The 5,743-nt window shown below is 34.6% G+C and overlaps 1 protein-coding gene across 7 annotated transcripts in view; it reads left to right on the plus strand.

Annotated features, from left to right (window-relative positions):
* DACH1 (dachshund family transcription factor 1) overlaps nucleotides 1-5,743 on the plus strand; it is a 364,372-nt gene that overhangs the window by 140,935 nt on the left and 217,694 nt on the right. The window lies entirely within an intron of this gene.

Consider the following 5,743-nt stretch of genomic DNA (forward strand, 5'->3'; position numbering starts at 1 on the left):
TTGGAACAGGCTTTAGTGTTCAGCTCCCAAAATTCCTTTTGTGTATTTGATCCTCTATAAATGGAAGATACTGCTCAAAAAGTGTAAAACATTTATCACTTTAAAAGACAATATAATGAAAAAACATCATTAGAAACATATAATACTTTGTCACTTTATTCGGTTGTACTACAACAGTATATATCTGATATCGAAGTCAAGAAAATTTGATGATTTGATATGATTTGAACTGATTGTGTTGGGACACATTTTTTCTTATTTGCCATTTTATTCAAGTGCTGTGTTCTTCAAATGGTGTTAAACTTTTTGGAGAACTGCATGAACTCACTGGCTAGTTAAAGCTTGGGTGTGCTCTTGTACTGGGAAGCTATCAAGCCTTGAAACATCACTCTGACCTTCAAAAGCTGTGGACAAGCATGTTTCTGCTTGTAATGTAATATCTGATTTAATACCTGTTATGTAAAAGGGATATAGTCTTCTACTGATTTTTTTCTGGTTTTTAAGAACTTGATCCATTACTTAGTCCATTTCTGTCGTATCCACTTATCCACAGCACTGAAAACGCATGATTTAATCAAGTAAGTGTTTCTTACTTTGGTACCATCTTTAACGCTGGAGTGAGGCTTGAAACTGCAGTGCTAGTATGGAGGTTTAAACAAACAGATAATTTTAGGGGAAAACATTAGGACTGCTGCAAGGGTGCCTTTTAGTTTGTCCCATGCCACCCTGAGCAGTGGTTCCAATGTGTAAACATTCAAAGATCGTCAGCCAGAGCAAAATCAGGAGAAGAAGCTTTCGGATGATTTTATCTGATAATTTTGTGTTATTTTTAGTTTCTATGACCTTAATTTGTATGTAGCAACATTTTCAGAGCTTTTTCTGCATGTGAGCAAGAAAAAGTAATGGAAAAGTAATCTTTTATTGGGAAGAAAACAAAACAGAAACTCAGGTACTTGATTTTTGAAGCTAAGGCTTTCAGAAAAGTAGAAAATATTGCAAGTTAAAATAGGTGCCAATTCACAATTGTATTTTAACTCTTGCTTAACTTGACTCTGGGCATGGAAAGAAAATGTGTTTGTAATTATTATGATTAATTTGTATTTCATTATCATCTTAATGCCTCAGTCAGGATTTGGGCTTCTTATGCTATGAGCAATACGGACAGAGCCAAAAGATAGTTTTGTGTATATGTTATATATGGAGATGTTCCAGGCATGGAGCATGCCAGCCAAACATCATACTGAGATATTTACTGGCCAGCTGTAGTATGGTCTCCTGAGGAAAGTGTGCTCCAGTTTTCCGGTGCGATTTTGACCATTAAGGAAGTCCTTCTCCTATACACAGTTCCCTTAAATGAAATTTGGAAGTATGTTTATTCACATCCCATCCCATGCTGATGAAGATGTGAAATTCGTAAAAGGAAGGATAAAATGAATTAAAAGCATCTCAGCCAGAATGCCTCAATGAGAATGCATTACAAACCTGAAAATTACATGATGAATTTCATCTTTTGCTTTGGGAGTTCTTTATTTTGGCAGATGTGAGAAGTTTCTGAGGAACACACTTGAATTAGAACTTTTCAGTAGTGAAGCAGGAAGTTAATGACTTTAGAAATCTGACGTCTTTATCTCATAATGTGCTTTGAGGATGGGATGGTAAAGGGGCTAGAACATTTCTGGTGTTCCAATCACAAAGCAAATATGGAGCAGTATTTTAAATTACATATTAAAGTAAACGTCTCAATTTATGTCTTCCTGTGAAATAGGTGCTGGTGGATTTTTGATATCTTCCTATTTAATTGTGTTGTATGAAGGTTTAAACAAATGGAATTATCAGAATTACACAGAAATATAAATAATAATTAAAAAAAATTTTACTAGAAGGAGTTACATATCTCAGCTCTGTTATCTAAAAACATACTACTTATACTAGCTAACATAAATGACTGATTAACTTTTCAGTGGTTCCCTAAGGTAATGTGTTAGCACATTTCTGATAGGGCGGACTTTAAATAAGACAGTTAGGGGACAGTTTAAGCACTGGCTGTATCTCAGATCTGCACAGAGCATACATACAAACACTGACTAAAGAGTTGAAGTGATATATTTTAATACAGACTTGATGATTTGTAGCCTGTACAGAAATGCACTGCATGACTTTTAAGTTTTTGAAATGATAATAAGTAAAAGATTGTTTTCAGAATATAGTAACTGAATTACCTTAAGAGCATGAGGAAAAAAATGTATCATTGGTCGGATCACTTTAAAGTTTCCATTTGAATGTATAGTACTGCCTTTTGTTTTTTAGGACTTGGCCAGACTGCTGTATTACCACTGCCCAGGAGGGAAGCCTGTGTTATTATTCAAATATTTATGGAAGCTGGTGAAAATAAGAAAATGAGGGGTGGACTTTAGGTGATTCTTTCTATTCCTTGCCTTGCACAAGGGGAATAAAATGTGGATTTATTTTACTATAGTCCATTGTAGAATTTAAGAGCCAAGAAAGGCTTCATCTAGACTTAAAAGGCTGGAGCCCTGCAGTGTACTCTGAGGTTTTGATTTCACAAACAGGAGATTTGTAGGGACTGGGAGATGGAATGGAACAAGAAGAGTTTGTTTCTTCCCTCTGTGTCCATAGTTTGCTCTGTTGTGAAAATAAAATACAACTCGAGTACCATGAGCATTAGTGAACCAGACCCCTCGTGTCTCTTGGTTCACAGGTAGCTTGAGCACTCAGGCCTGCGCTAGGCGTTGTACAAACCCGTTGCTATAGTAATAGCTGGTTTCTGCCCCAAACAATTTGCAGCCTAAACAATAGACATAAAACTAATGATGTTCATACTTGTTAACTTTTAGTTTAGGACATTCTTACTGATATATGATAGAAGTGCATTCATTCATAGATATTACTCATTTCACCAGTGTTACTTGTGCAGAGCCACCCAACCTATATATCCCACCGTGACCCTAAATTATTCTTTATGATATTATCTGTTTGGAGGAGCCTGTCATTTTAATATCCAGTACTTATCTAGTAGAAGCAGTCATAGATTTGTATTTATACAAATACACAAATGCAAAACACCCTATTTAAAGGGTGAATAGTTTAAAAATGGACTTGATTTTAACGGACACTGCAACGTTAACCCATCACATAAACTCTGCATTTGTAGCTGTATAGACTACCGGACAGTCTGTTTCAGTATTTCATATCGCTATTGTGACTCTTGAATTTACATTAAAAAAATGACTTTTAAAGTTTTATTTAGGTGATTCCAACAATTCTTTGAAAGTGCACAGTTAATGACTGTGGGTTTTCAGAATTAAAACGTAGGTGAATAAAGGGCAGTGAACATTAACCACAGTCTCTGGCAGAAGCCAGAACAAAATTTTTCATTTTGAGTATAAATAGTTTTTTAAAGGGCAAAGGGTTTAAGATATAGTTAGCTTCATTAAAAAGGTGACAGTTCACTTGTTTCAGCATTTCACGCGAAGAATTGTGGCCAATTAAGTGATGAATGCATTCAGATACTAGAGTGGTTACATTTATATGATAGAACTTCGTTATCAACATTTTTGAATTAGGGTAGAATATTGATTAACAAACAGGCAGGAGAACTGGAATATTTTCACAAAATACTTACCTCGCATAGTGCCATATTTTTTTCGCATTTGAGCTTAAATCAATACTGAAATATTTATATATTTTTAACCTAATATGGCTAGTAATGAACAACAGCTCTGTGACCGCTTAAACAATTGTCATCTTCTTCATTACATAGATATTTCTTCTTTTTTTTTCTTTCTTTTTTTTCGTAATGTAACTCAGAATGGCCGCTGCTGCCCAGTACTTTCTACTGGAAAAAAAAGCAGATGTGATTTTTCTAAACTATCTAAGTAAAAATTCACTGACGTTGTGTATGTATGGATATATATACATTCAAAAGAGGAGTGTGCTGTTCTATGACCTAATTCTGCTTTGAGTCTAATTGGTTATTTGCACATGCAATTATCTGATTTATGTTCACAAATTTGTAATTACATGTGCAAGTTATATACAGAGATGAATGCAGATGCTTAGAAAACAAGCCTTGAAGCAGGACTGTTCATTCCAAGTAAAGTTCATACATTTAAATCGTTGTTTCAGGCCATCTGCAGACTCTGACAGACATAACCACGTCAGTTACCCTTGCTTCACATTACAAATCATCTCAGCAATATGAGGTAGAAACTTATTTTTTTCTTTAACTGAAAGCTTAAAATTCATTTAGCTTGTGCCATTATGGGTCAAACCTGCTTTTTTGACCTATTAGCCCTATGCTTGAAATTTTTGTTATAAACATAGTTGATGTTATTTTGAGGGGATTTTTTTTAGAAGGAAAATACTGGTAAAATATGAGAACAGTTGAGGAACAGACAGGCTTTGCTTCTATTACAGTTTGAGGTTTCATGTCAGTGGATAATTGCGTTAGCAGGAATCATTGTACTTGCATATTTAAATCATGGGTGCGGCTTATGCTGAAAGCTTGAGGGAAATGAGAAAGGCATCTGTTATAACTTGACAGAATGCGTATTTGTGGGATGCATGTACTTTAGACACTGCTTTTGCCCATTTTTTTGTAGTTGTAAGAATTGTTCCGTAAAGCTAGCAGTGCACACAGCTATACCTTTTGCCAATTTTTGTTGTTGATACTGCCAATGTTCCTCAATGAGTTTCTTCAGGATGTCCAGCGCTGTGATCTGCGTATCACTTTTGGATATTCTGAGTACTCTTTCTGAAGCCAAGTTTATCAGTTTAAATTCAATAAAAATTTACCAGCAATAAAATATGGTTTAAATATACTCATGAGTTCTGTTTAACATTTATATTTCATTGTTCATTCAGACTTATTTTATACTCTAGATTGTATTGCTGTCAGCATCGGTGGCTTATGTTTCATAGTTATTACATAATCATGAAAGCCAACTTAGATGTTTTAAGAACTTTTAGGCATATCTAATGTTTCAGCCAATTTGGATGAAGTACTGAACTTTTTGGATTGATTTACTTCTGACATCATAACTCTGCTACGCAAAAGAAATAGATTAATTTCTTATCTGTTTTTCTCTTTTCCCTAGCTGACTTAAAGCTCTCAGTTTCACTAAGAGAATAATCACATTTCAGCAATATTTTAAAGTTATGTACATTCACAGTTGTATTCTAATCTGATACTGTAATTTACTCCAGTAACACTCAGATTTCTAAATGGTTTTATTTTCTTTCTTGCCCTTTGGGTCATTCATTTATTCAGGTTGTATAGTCAGTAAAGCAGAATCTTTTTCTTAGATCCTTTCATTGTATTTATTGTGGGACTTCTAGTGTCAAGTGAGAGCTGACAGAAGCTGCTGTAATATATATTCTTGTACTCTTGAGTAGCAAGAATATTCTTCATCTTGCTGAAATGCAGAGTGACTGGGCTGTAATATTGAGGAAGATGGAAATGTTATGATATTTACAGGATTTGTCGCTTAGGAAAAGAAATAATGCCACAAGGTCTTCTCTAGCCACCAAAAGCGTAGTATTCAAGAACTAAACAGAGCTCCTGTGTTACTGCAACAAATCCCTTTGAAATGGGATACAGAATGCAATATATTTTTTTATTTGGCTTAATAATTTATTCTGTTGACAAATTGGCGCCACAGTCCTGGCCAAATATCTATTTTTGATCATTTTCATTCAAAAAGAGCCGTCCAGTATACTGTCA

Source organism: Struthio camelus, chromosome 1 (assembly GCF_040807025.1).
Source record: "Struthio camelus isolate bStrCam1 chromosome 1, bStrCam1.hap1, whole genome shotgun sequence".
Taxonomy (NCBI): domain Eukaryota; kingdom Metazoa; phylum Chordata; class Aves; order Struthioniformes; family Struthionidae; genus Struthio; species Struthio camelus.